We start from the raw sequence: 18,193 nt of genomic DNA, 5'->3' as shown, positions 1-18,193 counted from the left end.
GATCAGAAAGCAATTGCCATTCGCCTTTCTTATGGTGAGATACTTAGTTAAAATCTGTGATAAGGACAGCAAATCTAACCCCGGGTTATTTTGTGTGTATGATGCTCTCAGTGATGCTACATGGAATTCAACCATGTATCCGAAAGAACGTTAGGTCATACTCTATAACACCGTAGGTGTTGTTGTTAAATCCATGGAGATGATGTCTAAATTGAATTGATTAATGTGCTATTTATATAAAAATTGTTTTAAAATCTCTCTCTGCTCTTCAGGACTGCTCTGGTTTCCCTCACAACTTTTAAGTCTCTCTCCCTGTTTTCTCATTTTTGGTCCTTCACTCCAGCTGTCTTGACCATCAGACATTATTCTTCCAAAGAAAAATCACTTGAGAGGGATTTCTGTGAAATGCTTCTGAGCACACTATAAATAGTCACAAGTAGTTTTGACTTTTAACTCCTGCCCATTTTTAAACCATTTCTTTAATGGAATTGTAACCAAAAAAATCTAGCCTATCTAGAGATGTTCCTGCTTACATGAAAAAAAAATATGCCTTTATGGAATGCCAGAAAATCCTAAAATTAAAATTATATTACTATATTCATGCATTCATTCATTCACTCCACAAATACTTATTGTGTCTCTGACATGAGTCATGCAGCATGGTAAGTGCTGATGTTGAAAGATGGATAAGATACAATCCCTCCTATAAAGCAAACCATTGTCTGAATGTGGGTGGTACTCTGTCTGTCCTAATTTTCCTCTTTATTGTAACATGCAAGCAGAAACCCCACAAAGTCATCATTAACTTTTCCTTGTTTGCTTTTCTTAAGAACTGCACTCCCCAGCCAAGTAATTACTTCATCTCTTGTTGCCTCATTGTAATTTTAGATTTTTTTTCCCCTGCTCATTATTGACCCACACTTAATTCAGTCTTACAGAACCCTTCTTTCAGTCATCTGCTAAGGTTCAGAGCAATCTGATGGCTCATTCAGTTATTATTGGTTAAAGTTGATGTATTACACATCCATGGATATGATCATTACTATGGATTTCCCTCAGTACTGTGCTGAATCCCAAGGAGTGGACTTTAGTTATGGAAATTTGGGGGCTTCTAGAAGACTGTTACATATAGTAAGTTTCAGATGAGAGGGGCCCCATCCTGAATATAATTTATTCCTCAGTCCCATAGGGGCAGTTTCTCTTATGAACCAAATAATTATTTTCTCATTGAAAACCTGAGATAAATAATAGGTATTACCTAATGATACTATCAACAGCCCCCCTCATCTTATCCACACAGATGTTTTCACCTCTCATAAGTATCAAATAAAGTTTCTCCTCAGTTTCCAGAAGGCAAAAAGATTGTTGAAACTGCTCTGGAGGCCAATAATAATAATTAACAAAAATATAAGACTACATACGCAGTTTCCCTGCTAAGGCAAAATCCACAAGGGATAAAGAAAAGATTAAAGTTTTCAAAAAGGCTTTTTATATTCATCTTTTCTCATTTTCAAAAAGGGAGCTGAATAGGAAACCTACTCCATAGTGGAGTGTACAGTTTGACTTTTACCATAAGCAGAATAATCAGGTAAGGTTCTAGGATGTGGTGGAACATTAGGAGGCCCCATTATGCTTCATGCTTACCACTTCCTCTAGCTGAGACTGAAAATTCATTCCTCTCCCTCAATTATGAATCAGAAAGGCATGGTGCATTAATGTAAGTAGCCCTTAATACTTCATTGTGAGTTAAAGAGCTGATTAACATGTTAACCAAAGGAAAACTAAGTATAAGGTCACCAGTTATTGGAGAGAAGAATGCTCCCTAGCAGTAAAGAACCTAGAAGAGAATGATAAAGAACATTCACAAAAAATAAACACTCAGAAAAGTTGCTTCAGACTCATGCAGCTCATTTGAAAAAATAACCTAATGAATATATCAAATAGGGAGTGGTACAATTTTGATGCCTTACTCAAACAGAAGCTAAGATGACCCACATTTAGATGCTTGTACTGCATTTTCAAAGTGATAAAAAAACAACAACAACATTCCCTTCTGTTGTCAAGGTATTCGTGCTTAAGTTCAGAATGGACTGATGCCCATCAGTCCATTGAAGTACATTAGCCAAGTGATTATTACTACCTTGACCCAGACAATATGCATTTTAGCATACATTATTCAGCTCAAATGAGTTTCCATCCTCACACATTCTGACTGTGATCTGATTAAACTTTAATGATACATTAGAGTAAATGCTTTAGATTTATTCCTACAACTATCAAAGCAAGCCTTGGTTGAATGAATCTGTACATTATCTTTTGGGGACTTACAAATTTTTCTATTATTCATATTATTATTTCTGTGTGTTTGTGGTTATCAGAAAAAAGCAGTTTCCACTGGAATTTGTTATTTGTGTGTGTGTGTGAGTGTTTTTTAGGTTTCAAAAATATTTTACTTATTTACATAGGGCACAGAAAGATACCAGTAAATGTTTGGCTGTTGAAGTCTAATTTTTTATGAACTGTTCGAATCCAGCTTGACTGCTTTCTCTAAAGCTCACTCACCATGTTTCAATGAATATAAAACAAACACAAATGCCTTATATTCAGAAATTTTCTTTCATGAATCAGTCCAAAGCTACTTTACCACTCCTTGGTTGTTCTTACATCCTTCTTACAATAAAAATTTTAATAGCTTTCTGAAATCTTTATTATAATCATGACTAGATGACTAAAATAATGAGATTAGCTCCTAAATACTGCCTGACATCGAAGGAGTCTAATTCGCAGCACCTATTCCTTATTGCTTACCCTGTGCTGGACATGGGCCAACACGTCCTGGCACAAAGGGAAATTGCAGTTCATCTGGCAATTATTTGTTGGTTTTCTTGTTGGGGTAGTTTCTGTGGGTGCGTATGACTACAGGTTTTAATAATGTGTATGTGAAAACTGTGCATGCAGTAGATAGAGATATAGAAGAAGAAAATATATTGCATTTTAGGCTTTATTTTCCTTCTCTCACACCTAAACAAGGTTTAGGGAATATTATTTCACCAGGTTAAATCACAGCAGCTGGAAATGCACTCATCTTATGGATATCCTTGAAATCATCTAATTAGGTGTAAAAAATGATAGATGGGATCAATTAAACATCAGTTTAATTTCCCATAGTGAACCCATCATTTAAACAAATAGGTAAGACACATTTTTGGCCTAGATCAGTCATATATTTAACATGGTTTTCCATTTCTCTATACTTTTTCTGGATGTAAAATGTAAAAAGAACACTTATCATATACATCTCTGACAAACTTCATAATACTCTGTCCCTCTTCAATGCTATTCACTGTTTCCTATCTTGTATATTGTTATTTTTGCATGCATATTTTTATAGTGTTTCTTAAGACAAGGTCAATGTTGGATTCAGTCGGGATCTTTCTATCACAAAGTGCAGAGCATATAGGTAACAAATACTAAATATAGAAATAGGTTGCTTAAAAACTTTCTTTAATGAAAACTATGTGTTAGGCTCTGAATGAATTAACAAATATACGTAATACTATATGTAATATTTTAAATAAGAAATAATTAAAATAAACAAATATAAAATTCAAATTGGAAGCTTAATTATGATATTATTTAATTGTCTTGTTATTGAGTTCATAAATAAAGAATTCATTAGGAGATGTAAATCATGGTAGATCTTGAGACTCCAACTCAGAAATTCTTCCTCTGAGAATATTTCCCCCTGGAAATCCAGCATCTGAACCACCCCCTGAATGAAAAACTTAAGAGCAAAATACAAGTTACCAGAGACAGACTTCATTATCTCTCTGTTAAGTATTACATGTGGTCAGTACATACATCTGATATTTTTGTGAAATTAATTCAAGTGACCTGTGAGCCTTTCAATAAAATCAAGGGAAAGAGAGAATTAGATTTCTAAAGGAAATTAATATAAAGTAAAACAGTTTAGAAATAGTTAACTATATATATATGTATATGTATATATATATATTCGCCTAGCTCTTTAAAAATAAACTTGAAAAGAAACTCTTACGGTTTTTAGTTCAGATATTTGACATGTTTTAGTTCAGATATTTTAAGGGAGAAAAATTCCATAAATTAGGTAAAAATTAACATAACATTTTGCTATGCCTTCATGTCATCGGAAAAATATTCAGGAGATCCAATGTAGCTTAAGCTATTTCTCCCCCCCCCCCCAAAGGTAAAATACTTTGTTAGAGGTGAATGAAAAGCACTGTATCTGATTTTTATGTAAGCTTCTAACATGCCCTCAAGACAAAATTAGCAATAGTTTGTGAAGTATGTAGCAGAGGTAGTGATGGGAGTGGTCCTGGGAATAAGAGGAGCTAGGAAGGAGGAAGAGAGGAGGAGAATAATTTATACTTAATGAGGGCATATTCCTGATAGTCATTGTCCTAATTGTTGTGGGTGTACTAACTAACCCTTCCTATAGTCGTGGGAGATAGTATTTTTATAATCCTCAATTTACAGATGAGGGCACAAGGCTGAGAGTGAGTGATAAATAACCTTTCCCAGGTCATATGGTTGTCCAACCTAAATTTTTTAATTTACTTTTTTTAAAAAAATATATTTTATTGATTTTTTACAGAGAGGAAGGGAGAGAGATAGAGAGTTAGAAACATCGATGAGAGAGAAACATCAACCAGCTGCCTCCTGCACATCTCCTACTGGGGATGTGCCCGCAACCCAGGTACATGCCCTTGACCGGAATCAAACCTGGGACCTTTCAGTCCGCAGGCCGAGGCTCTATCCACTGAGCCAAACCAGGTCATATGGTTGTCCAACCTAAATTTTTAAAAAATTCTTCAGCCTCTCTCACTTTCCAGCTGGTTGTTTTATTTGAATAAATATGGCAAAACAATTTACAATGGAAAATAATTTACATTGAGGTAAATGATTATCAGCAATGCAGTCTTCCCTGGGTGACTTTTGCCTGAAGGAGTAAGATTCTAATGATCACATTTGTGCCAAAGCTTTGAGGAGGTAATATCTTGGGAGGGACTTTACAAAAATCTATAATTTCACACTCTAGAAGCAGCTGACCAGTTGTTGTTTTTCATGATCTTTTTAAAAAATATATATATATTTTTATTTATTTCAAAGAGAAAGGGAGAGAGAGAGATGGTAATATCAATGATGAGAGAGAATCATTGATTAGCTGCCTCCTGCACACCCCCTACTGGGGATTGGGCCTGCAACCTGGGCATATGCCCTGTCCAGGAATCAAACCGTGACCTCCTGGTTGATGCTCAACTACTGAGCCATGCCAGCTAGGCTGACCAGTTTTAACTAGTCATTGGCTGTTAGGCTCTGTAGGCAGAAAATACTAAGAAAATAAGACCCCAAAATCTCTTTTCTGGTTTAATTTTCAGGTCATAAATATTGCTATAAATTGAGTGTTTATGTGCCCCCCAAGTTCATCTTGATGCCCTAATTCCCAATGTGATGGTATTTGGAGATGGGGCCTTTTGGAGATAAGTTGGATGAGGATGAAAATGGAGGCCCCATGGTGGGATTGGTGCCCTTATAAGGGGATGAAGGGTCCAAAGCTCTCCCCCCACCATGTGAGGACACAGCAAACGAGAAAGAGGCCTCTCACCAAGAACAGAATCACGTGGCACATTGAACATGAACTTCCTGGCCTCTAGAACTATGATAAATGTTTGTTGTTTAAGCTCCCACTCTGTGATTCTGTTACAGCACTTAGAACTAAGATAAAGGTCTGGAGCATCTAGAACAGTGATGGCGAACCTTTTGAGCTCGGTGTGTCAGCATTTTGAAAAACCCTAACTTAACTCTGGTGCCGTGTCACAGATAGAAATTTTTTGATCTTTGCAACCATAGTAAAACAAAGACTTATGTTTTTGATATTTATTTTATATATTTAAATGCCATTTAACAAAGAAAAATCAACCAAAAAAATGAGTTCGCGTGTCACCTCTGACACACGTGTCATAGGTTCGCCATCACTGATCTATACTAATAAAAGGGTAACATGCAAATTGGTTGGGACGCCCTCATGCAACGACCAAACAGCAGGCTGCATGGGGTGACCAGGCCGGCAAAGGGGGCAGTGAGGGGTGACCAGGCTGCCGAGGGGGGCAATGAGGGGTGACCAGGCTGGCGAGGGGGGCAATGAGGGGTGACCAGGCTGGCATGGGGGGGGAGGGGCAGTTGGGGATGACCAGGCTGGCAGGTGGGGGCAGTGAGGGGCGACCAGGCTGGCAGGGAGGGGCAGTTGGGGGCTACCAGGCAGGCGGGGGGGAGTTGGGGTGACCAGGTTGGCAGGGAGCAGAGAGGGGCAACCTGGCTGGCAGGGGGAGCAGTTAGGGGTGACTAGGCCAGCGAGGGGGGGGCAGTGAGGGGCAACTAGGATGGCAGGAGGGGGCAGTTAGGGGTGATCAGGCTGGGTGGGGGCAGTTATGGGCGATCAGGCTAGCAGGCAGAGGTGGTTAGGAGTGATCAGGCTAGTAGGGGGGTGCAGTTAGGGGCAATCAGGCAGGCAGGCAGAGGCTATTAGGGGCGATCAGGCAGGTGAACCGTTAGGAGCCAGCGGTCCCGGATTGTGAGAGGGATGTCCGACTGCCGGGATCAGGCCTAAACCGGCAATTGGACATCCCCCAAGGGGTCCCAGATTGCAGAGGGTGCAGGCTGTGCTGAGGGGACCCCCCCAATGCATGAATTTCATGCACTGGGTCTCTAGCATTATATTAAAAAATGTTATAGGTACTTTTAAGTTTTTAGTAGCAATTTTGAAATATTATTTATTTGAATTAATTTTATTATATATTATTTATTAATGTTATATAATATAAATTTTACTGGTGTATAGTAATATTTGTATATTGATCTTTAGCATAAAACTTTTTGAAAATTCCTTTTTGTTTTAATTGCTTATCTAATCTCTTAAACATTCTGTGAGGATGATCCTGTGAGTCAGCAATAATAATTTTATTTCTTCCTGTATTAGTGATTTTATTAATGACTCTGTTTGTCTCCTGTTAGAGCAGGCCATTCATTTAATTTGTCCCATGATGTATTCATTTCCTGAAGTATCTATAACAAAGTCCCAAATAGTAGGTAGATTAAAACAAAAATTTATCCTCTCACAGTTCAGGAGGCTAGAAATCTGAAATCAAGTTGTCAGCATAGCCATTCCCGCTCCAAGGGCTCTAAGGAAGAATTCTTGCTTGCCACCTTTAGCTCCTGGTGGTTGTTGGCAATCTTTGGTGTTCTTTAGCTTGTGGTAGCACAATTCCAATCTCTGCCTCTGTCTTCACGTGGCCATGTTCCTCTATGTATCTGTGTCCAATTTTCCCTTTGTATAAGAACTCCATATATTGGATTAGGGAGTGCTGTAATTTGGTATGACCTCATCTTAACTTGATTACACCTGCAAAGACCTTTCTTTTCAAATAAGGTTACATTCACAGGTTCAAGGTGGACATGAATTTTTTGAGGGGGTCATTATTCAACCCAGTAAAGTCCATCCCCTGATGCCCAAAATTCACCCCCCCCATGTGCACAGCATTATTCACACTATCCCCAAAGTCTTAAGCCATTCCAGCATGAACTCAAAATCTAAAACCTCATCAAATGTTACCCACTCAAAAGAGTTTCAAATTTCATTATCTAAATTATCTAAATTAGGTATGGGTGAGACTCTTGGTATGATTCATCTGGGCCAACATTTCTTTCCATCCACAGAGCAATGAAACTAGAAAAAAAAAAGTTTTCTGCTTCCAAATTATAAGAGTGGAACAGGCAGGGATAGATATTTATATTCCAAAAGGGATACAATGCGAGGAATAAAGGGGCTACTGATCTAGAGCAAGTTCTTAACCCATTGAGATAAGCTACATTAGGTTATAAAGCTGAGAACAATCCTCTGGGGCCTTCAGGATGACAGCTCTGCCTTGTCTGGCCTTTGGGTTCACAGCTCTGCCTTTGGAGTAATTTTCCCTTCCTTTCCCCTAGCTTTGTCCCTTTCAGTCCAAGCTAAAAGTGTTTCTGCTAGTATAAAGTTCTCAAAAACCTTGTGAGTCTCCCATAGATGTCAAAGGGATGCATACCATCAACCACAAGCATTCTACACAGATCCATCCTGGATAACCCCACCTCTATTCCTGACTTCTGCTGAGATGGTTGATTGGATCCATGAATCACACATCTAGTTTCTTTAGCAAAATGGTTTTTCAGTCACACCCTTGGCCTTGTTTCTTGAGCATGACATCTGGAAAGAGTGAGAATTTTCCAAATCATCAGGAACTGGTTCCTTTTGAGTAATAATTCATTGCTCAATTTATCTCTTTCTTTTAGCAAACAGCAAGGTCACATCTTCCAGTTCTGCTTGGAAATCTCAGCTTAATATCCAAGTTCATTGATTACAAGCTCTGTTTTCCACCTAGTGGTAGAACACTATACAGCCACATTTTCTGCCACTCTATAACAAGGTAGCCTTTCTTCCAGGTTCCAATAACATGCTCCCCATTTTTATCAAAGATTCCTGTGCCTGTCTGTTGCTTCTATTTCCTCTTCCTTGTTTTTCTATGTTGTAATTTTCTAAAGTCTATATTTAGTTGCATTTGTTGTTCAATATGGCCTGTGTTGTAGAATGTTCATAAAATGTGATCTTTTATTTTTATATTTGTTTACTGCTTTATTTTATTACTAGAGGCCTGGTGCATGAAATTAATGCACTGGGGTGGGGGTGGGGGGGATCCCTCCCCCTGGCCTGCACCCTCTAACAGTCCGGGACCCCTTGCTCCTTATTGCCCACCTGCTTGCTGCTCCTCAGTGCTGCCACAGAGGCTGGAGAGGCTCCCACCACCACTGCTGCGCTCACCAGCCATGAGCCCTGCTTCTAATAAGGCGGTGCTCCCACTGTGGGAGCGCATTGACCACCAGGGGGCAGCTCCTGTGTTGAGTGTCTGCCCCCTGGTGGTCAGTACACATCATAGCGACTGGTTATTCTGCTGTTTGGTCTATTTGCATATTAGACTTTTATTATATAGGATATTTCTCATTGTTTGCTGATTGCACAAATGATATGCAATCTTTTAAAATTAAAATTTGAATTTCAGCAATTGTTTTGTAAATTTCCTAGGATACTTTGGTAAAGAATTATGTCATCTTCTTCACTGTGCTTCAGTCCTTCCTAAAGCTCTGAATTTCTTCCTGGCATATTATTTCTCTTCATTTGAAGAATTTACTATAGTATTTCTCAAGTGCAAGTAAACTAATAACAAGTTGTCTTTGTTTTCTTTTATCTGAGATTTTCTTTCTTTTACCTTTTACCTTCATTTTTGAAGGATATGTTTGTTGGATGTATAATAGTGGTTTGACAGTTTTTTCTTCATCACTTTATATTGTTCCCCTGTCTTCTGATCTCCAAAATTTTTTACAAGAAATGATAAGCTATTTGAATGGAATTTTTTGGCATGTGGGTAATGTGTCATTTTCCTCTGGCTTTTAAAAATATTTTTTATTTGGTCTTCAGTATTTTGACTATAATGTGCTTACTAATTTTATGTCCACCAATTCTGGAGATCCACTGAGCCTCTTTATTCTATAAATTATATATTTTACTAGACTGAGATTTTTTCAGCCATTCTTTCTCAAAAATTTATTATGTCTCATTTTCTCTATTCTTTGCTTGTGGGACCCCAATTACTTGTATGTTGGAACTTAAGATAATGTTTCACAAGTCCAAGAAGCTTTGCTCATTTTGTTTTTTCAAACTCTTTTTTTTTATTTTTTTTTATTTTTTTTTTAATTGCTTAAAGTATTACAAAGGGTATTACATATGTATCCATTTTATCCCCCCGCCCTAGACAGTCCCCTAGCCTCCCCTATCCCCCAGTGTCTTATGTCCATTGGTTATGCTTATATGCATGCATACAAGTCCTTTAGTTGATCTCTAACCCCCCTACCTCCTGCCCCCCAACCCTCCCCGGCCTTCCCGCTGCAGTTTGACAATCTGTTTGAGGCAGCTCTGCCTCTGTATCTATTATTGTCAAACTCTTTTTTAAAAATATATTTTTATTGATTTCAGAGAGGAAGGGAGAGGGAGAGAGAGACAGAAACATTAATGATGAGAGAGAATCATCAATCAGCTGCCTCCTGCATACCCCACACTGTGGATCAACCCCGCAACCTGGGCATGTGCCCTGACTGGGAATCCAACCACAAGCTCCTGGTTCATAGATCAATGCTCAACCACTAAACTACATTGGTCGAGCCAAACTCTTCTTTGATCTTCAGATTCAAAGAGTTCTATTGATCTGCCTCCAAGTTTACTGACTGCTCCTTTTGTCAGCTCCATTTAGTCTTTAAGCCCAATCAGTAAGCATTTATTTCAATATACTGCACTTTTCCATTCTTGAATTTTCATTTGGGACTTTTTCATAGTTTCCCTTTTACTAATAAACCTTCTTATATTTTTATTTAGTGAAAGAATATTTTTCTTTATGCTACGAAGAATAATTCAAACAAAATTCTGCCTGTTTATTCCAATATATGTACATTGTGAGATTGGTTTCCATTGATTGTCTTTTCTTGTAAGAATGGGTTAAAAGGTCCACTTTCATCACCTGTTGGCTGAATTTGTATTGTTTTCTGAATATTCTGAAGATGCAGAGATTCTGAATTCTGTTGTATTCCTAAATACAGTGCTGATTTTCTAAAATTTAGCAGGCAATTATCTTGGACTCAAAACATTTTCTCTTTGCTGCAGCTTAAAATTTGTTTTGAAATGTTTTGAATTTGCCCTGTGTGTGCATGTTTCAAAATCAGCCAGGAAGGTGGACATTTTTTTAATCTTTTTTTTTCCCCCCCAGGATTTGGGGCTTCACCATTCTGGCTTCCTTTCTTTTGGAATATCTCCCTAACTTTCTGGTGACAGTGATTATTCCAAACTTTGTCCTCCTGTTCTGTAGGCCAGAAAAAGTATGGATTTCCACCAATGATTTACCCAGCTTGCTGCCAGGCTTAAGTCATTTAAAAAACACACAAGAAAATCAAATCACCCAATGCCATTCTTTCTTCCAAATTGATTCTCTGCTATAATCTTGCTTTTGTTCACTCTGTGCTACCTCCAGGCAGTTTAATTTTTTTTTTTTAATCCAAGTTTATAGCTGTTTTTTGTGAGAAAATTGATCTGGCTGGAGTTTCCTTGGCCATGCCTGAAGTGGAACACATAAAAAGTGATTTTGCATTTTCTTTGGCTGGAGCCAGCCACCAATATTTCATCTTCTCCAAATATATCTTATTTTAATTTATCAGCTTGGTATTTCCACAACCCTTTGATAATATTAGTTTGGTCTATATAGCTGTGTGAAGGTCAAACTAGGAGTTAATTTCTTACAACCCCCCCTCCCCACCCCCCTAATTAAAATCCTATGTAGATGGGCAGTACTCTTGAAGTATTTTTGGCCCTGTCTTGGGGCATGCTCTAGAATTCTCATTATGATTAGTATTCCTTCAATAGTCCCAACATTCTACAAGTATTTACTTGAACTTCCCAATCTTGCAGAAGTAGTTTAAGGCATTGACTATACTCTGTTTTTCTCACATGTGTATTAAAACACCAAGCATAATACACACTTCTCCTTTTCATACCAAGGAAGTTTTCTTACACTTGGTAGAAGGAAATAGAAAAGTCTTATAATAGTTATCAAGGTAACTATCTTAAAAAGGAGACTTCTTGATAAGCAAGCAGGAAAGGTAGTCCTTGCTTAATGATGCCACTTACAAAGTGATGCAATGACTTATTTTCTCAGTGAACCAGAGCAAAAAGCTTCTAGATCCATAAAACAGACGAGCTCCAATCACACAGAGTTTGTGAATCTCGCTAAAAATAATGGGGCATTTATATCAGCAGAATCACTACCCTATGCATAAGGGACTCCCTAATATTGAAGAAAGAATAAGCAAGATGGTAACCAAATGTGTATTATAACTATTTAGATCATGAGCAAGTGATAATATTACTTATTGTATATTTTGATTTTGTTTAAAGAGAACTAAAATATAATGTGTGTGTAATAATTAAAAAACTTTTGAAAACATCAACTGATATAAAATTGTTTGCAAATAAAAATCCCTATAAGAAAGTATGGTAACATTAAGAAGAAAGTTATTCTAAGAAAATGACTCATGAAAGAGTGTTAAGTGCCATATGTTTAAATTCCAAGAAAATGTTAGGATTTGGAACATTATTTTTATTACTGGTTTAGTGATATTTTTGAAAATCCAAATATATAATTTAAATAGCTAAAAGAAAAAAATTAAAATAACTAGAGGCCCAATGCATGAAAATTTGTGCAAGAGTAGGCCTTCCTGGCCGGGGAGGGTGGGGGTGCAGGAGATAGGGGGGTAAGAGATCAACCAAAGGACTTGTATGCATGCATATAAGCCTAACCAATGGACATAAGACACCAGGGGATAGGGGAGGCTAGGGGACTGTCTAGGGTGGGGGGGAAAAAATGGACACATATGTAATACCCTTTGTAATACTTTAAGCATTAAAAAAAAAAAAAAAAAAAAAAAAAAAGTGAAAAAACCACCCACAAAAAAAAAAAAAGAGTAGGCCTTCATTCCCCCGGCTGCCAACACTGGTTTTCCTTGGGCACCTGGGACCCAGGCTTCCCTCCTCCGGCCTCCGGCAGGCACCTGGAACCTGAACTGGCTTCCATCAGGCCCTGGCTTTATCAGAAAGCATATTCAGAAGACATCTGGTCTAATTAGCATATTACCCTTTTATTATTATAGACCAGTGCTCCAGAGCACGGATTCATGCACACTGAAAGGAAATTAATTAGAAGGTGGCCAGTGGGGTGGGACTGGGCAAGATGGGCTGGGCACCTTCCTGGTCCCTCCCCAGCCTGGCTCACGTGGGGTGGCACTGCAGCTCGAAGGGCATCTGCGGAGTGAGCAGGGTCCCTTTGGCAGGTGGGGTCCCTCTCCCTGGCCTGCGGGGATTGGGCAGAAACTGGCTCTCTGACATCCCTTGAGAGGTCCTGAATTGTGAGATGGCAGTTTTTGGATGATGCACCCCAGAATCGGGCTCCCTCCTCTCTGGTTCCAGGGTGCATCACCTGAGAACCACTGCTGCCAAGTCACTAGTCATTAGGAAAAGTCTGTCAAAATCTCAAGAGGTACCACTTGACAGCCATTAGGACAGTTATAATAAAAAAGACTTGCAATAACAAGTGTTTACTAGGTGAAAAAAATCAGAATACTCATACATTGTTGATGACAATGTAAAATGCTATAGCCACTTTAGTTACTGGCAGTTAGCCAAATAACTAAAATAGAGTTTCCATTTGACCCAGCAATTCCACTCCTCGATACATACCCAAGAGAAATGAAAATGTGTACTTAAACAAAAACTTGTACATGAATGCTTACACCAGCACTTAAAAATAATAGCCCCAAAGTAGGAAAAAAACACACACCCACAATGTACATGAATTAATGAATGGATGAACAAAACATTTTATAGCCATATTATAAAAATGGATTTTAATAAACATTCTCCATGTAAGATATATAACATATTCAGCCATAAAAATAAATGAAATTCTGGCATATTCTAAAACATGGATGCAACTTGAAAACATCATGCTAAAAGGAAGAAGCCAGAAACTTTAATATAAAATGTCTAGAAAATACAAATCCATAGAGATAGAAACTAGATTAGTGTTTGCCAGGACCTGAGGGGAAGGGAGAAAGGGAATTACTGCTAATGGGTATGTGATGTCTATTTTGGCGTGAAAATGTTTGGGAATTACATAGTAGTAATGACTGTACAACTTAGTGAATATACCGAAAATCACTGAAGTCTACACTTTCAAAATGTGAAATTTATATTATGTCTTAATCTCAATTTTTAAAAATGCATGAAATGGAGAAATTGACTTTATCACACGCATATGCATATATAGCTTATGACTGGAAATTGACATATCTAGACATAGGAATTATTTTTTTCACAAGAGCAGTATAAGCACTAATTTCCTCTATTACGAGCAACCCGAATTTTGTAACTAAACCCACAATGGCATATATTATGTAATTGTGGGTGTGGAAGATGCTGATTCAATGAAGCCAGTGAGTCTTTAATTCCCACTTATTCATGCAGTGGTCATGAAATCTCAGCAAACCCTTTTAGCCTTAATCATAATAGCATTTGACATTTTTAGGCAATTCTTTATATACTTTCACATCTTCTCATTTTATTCTTTTAATACCTTTTCAGTTATATTCAGGCACTTCTGTTCTCATTGTACTACGAAGAGCCCATAAAACTGAGCATTTAAGGATTATATTCAAGACTTCATAATAAATCAATGATGAAGGCAGACTGGTCATCTAAAAGCCATTTTTTAAATTATTTCCAAAACACATAGAAGGGAGAACTCACATAAAGAAAATTGTCCACTTTAAACATTTGGTGAGAACATTTTCCTACCGGCTTAAAAGAAAAATCAAGCCAATATGTCGTTTCATCGTAGTGAGTGAAATGTTCCTTCCCTTCATTTAATGCTGCCCTTTGAGTGGCTCGAAGGACCTTTAGGAGCTATCAGTTCTACACTGTGAAATAGAATGCTGATATCACAATGTTGTTCTTTAAAAACACATTTCTCTCTAGATAGTTTACAGATTACAATATGTTAACATACGGGGTGTTAATCCTTATTTACAGAAAATACCAGGACAGGTGGAGAAGTCATTATGGATAAAAATAGGTCTATTCCTCATACAGATTCCTGAACAGTGGCATTTAGAAATCAACAAGGAAACTGAAAACACCCGGTGAAACCTAGCCCAGTGAAACGACGCCCTGTCCTGAGGTGACAAATAGCATATTGACAGGGGAATCTGTTGAAATCAGAGCATACTACACTGGACTTCCAGTCATGTCTATTATCGGGTTTTCCGTGCCACCTGTATTTCCTTGGCTGTGCTGTCGGAATCTCTGACTTTGCGCTGAATGAACACAGCATTTGTGTGCGCCTTGACTTCTGTTACTGGATCCACTGACATCACCCAGTGAGCAGAACTGTGTGAAGGGCTCAGAATTCTAACTCCACCCTGAGTCAGAGGTGGGTGCTCACATGACTCACGCAGCTGCTATCTGCCCTCTGGAGTGTTTACTTATCATGGTTACTTTGTGCCTGCCACTCTTGAGTTATTTTGATTGACTTAAAAATGAAAGGTAGATGGAAAGGAAGGAAGGAAGGAAGGAAGGAAGGAAGGAAGGAAGGAAGGAAGGAAGGAAGGAAGGAAGGAAGGAAGGAAGGAAGGAAGGAAGGAAGGAAGGGAGGGAGGGAGGGAGGGAGGGAGGGAGGGAGAGAGGGAGGGAGGGAGGGAAGGAAAGAGAGGAAAAAGAGGAAGAAGAGGAAGAAAGAAAGAGAGGAAGGAAGAAAGAATTTGCCCCTTCTCTGGAAAATTAGGATCATTGGTGAGATATGTATAGCTTCCATAGGCTGTTCTGGGACTTGAAAACCCAGAAAATAAGGACAAAAGTCATAAATGTGAAGGAGGAAGAATCAAAGCAAGGCTACTTAGGATGGTATATGGGGCAGTCACTACCATTGTAGTAAAAACGTGTTTATGTGTGCCATTCTTAAATAGGAAGGTGTTCTAGATGATATCAAATGATTTTATTCAAGCTTTTTTTGGTAAAGATGGTTTCAGGTTAACCTTTTTATCAAAAGACATTTTTTTGAGAGCAGTTTAAATTTCACAGGAAAATTGAGAAGAAGGTACAGAGACTTTCTATATATGCCATGTCCCCACACATGCACAGCCTCCCCCACTATAATATTCCCCACAAAATGGTACATTTGTTATAATCCATGAACATACACTGACAGGTCATCATGACTCAGAGTCCATAGTTTACATTAGGGTTCACTCTTGGTGTTGTACATTCTATGGGTTTGGAAAATGTGTAATGACATGGATCTACTACTATGGTATAACTGCCCTAAATCCTCTGTGCTCCATCTACTCATCCTCATCTCCACTCCAGACCCTGGTGGCCACTGATCTTTTTACTATCTCCATAGTTTTGCCTTTTCCAGAAGGTCAGAAAGTTGGGATCAGGTAGTATATAATTTCTTCCAACTGGTTCCTCAGGTTAACCTTTGGAAGTTTTCAGTTATTAAAGCTAATGTGTAATAAATTAGAGAAATATTACCATGAAAATATAATTAAGAGACTTTCTATAATTTAGCACTTTATTATTGGAAAACTACATTTTGTTTGGATAATAAGTTTTATTTATTTATTTTGGCTATAGTAGTAGTTACAGAAAACTATCAGCATGAACAATATACATCTATATGAATGGATGAGTGCGCCCCACATGGATTCATGGAGACAAACAGGCTGAGTTGAAGGGGAGAAGGTAAAGGTGGAGGGTGTTGCTGAATTGCTTGGTGACTCAAATATCAACAAGACTTTTAAAAAGACTGGATCCCGACACAGCCATGCTCTCCACACAGCTAGCTATTCTCAGAGCAGTGCAGACTTCAATTTGTTTCAGGTGCTGGAGTTCAAAGGCACTAAAGGACGTTGGCAAATAGAGTGAGCACAAAAGATGATCTACATGTCAGCCAGAAGCAGATAAGAGGAATGGAACTATCTGGCTGAACGTGGGACTGTTTGTTGGTAGGAGCAGGGACTGAACTGGAGGCAAGCACACTGAAAACAACAGTAAGGGGAGCATTCAGTAGGTTGGCTCATTCAGAGTCTGCAGCTTAGAGTTAAAAGAAAACACGGGGTGTGTAATCCCGGTGGCCTTGGGGGCAGTCAGTGTCATTAGTGGCTGCAGGGCTCCTGAGGAGGTGACACTTTGGAGAGAAGCTCAGCAGCTGCCCCCGGGAGCTGAACTGTTCATGTGCAGTGGGGCCTTATGATCCCACACTTACAGCGTTGCCACCTGCATTAGCCAAAAGCTAATTCCTCCTGAGAAATTAGAGAAAACAAAAGGGAAACCACAGAGATTGGAGCAAGCCAGTGGAACTACTCCATTGCAGTCTGCTTCTCAACACACTGGCCACAGAGTAGGAGAGACTCATGCTATGGCTGTGGATTCACTTTCATACGACAATGACTTGTGTAATCACACTAGATACAGACTATAAAGTGTCTTTCTATACATATGTCTATCTAGTATACACCTTTGGTGAATTCATTGAAAATGAGATATTGCAGAATTGTTTTCTTGGTCACTTTGCAAAACCCCGTGTTTCCCTTTAGAGCAGTGGTTCTCAACCTTGGCTGCACATTAGAATCACCTGGGAATCTTTTTAAAATCCTGATTTCTGGGCCGCATCCTCTGGAAATTCTATTTTTTTGTTACTAATGTTGTGGCCCCACCCCATAACAAAGAAACAGAATTTCCAGAGGATGAGGCCCAGAAATCAGGATTTCAAAAAGATTCCCAGGTGATTCTAATGTGCAGCCAAGGTTGAGAACCACTGCTTTAGAGTAATAGGAGCAAAATCTGGTTGTTTTGCATCAGGTAAAGCAGTTTATTTGCCATAAAGTGACTTTTGTACTTTGAGTCATTTATTCTCCTTGGACATTTGATACCAGAGTTTGGCTCTTAGACTGACTTGCATTAATCACCCTGCCTAACCTGCCCCAGTTCATTCCTGTCGGTTCATAGTCCTGTTCAGCCCCCTACGCCCTGATTCTCAGTGGTCACCCACAATTCAGAGGGAGCAGGAGGGAAGGAGATGGGTGGAAAGAGAGGGAAAAAAAGTAAGATGGGAGAGAGGGATGAAGAGGAAGAGAAAGCAGGGGAGAGGAAAGGAGAAGAAAGGGAAAGTGGGAGGATCATTTTTATTTATTTTTTTCCAGGCTATTTGGTTCCTTAACTACTACTGTTAATATGATTATTTCAGTTTGGTTATGGGTAAAACAAGACTGTTTATCACATTGCTTATATTTTTCTTCAAACAAGCACGTGTAACTGAATTGAGTGGGAATGGCTGAGAACATGTCTAAGAAAGGAATTTGGCTTCAGTATCTCATTGGCTGTAAATAAATTGCTATGAGACTGTAGATCTGAAGACTTCATTATATCAAAGCCAGCTCTGAGGAAATGCTGAGTTTCATAAATAATAAAAAA

Source organism: Myotis daubentonii, chromosome 1 (assembly GCF_963259705.1).
Source record: "Myotis daubentonii chromosome 1, mMyoDau2.1, whole genome shotgun sequence".
In the NCBI taxonomy this organism is placed as follows: domain Eukaryota; kingdom Metazoa; phylum Chordata; class Mammalia; order Chiroptera; family Vespertilionidae; genus Myotis; species Myotis daubentonii.
This window is presented reverse-complemented; position numbering follows the sequence as displayed.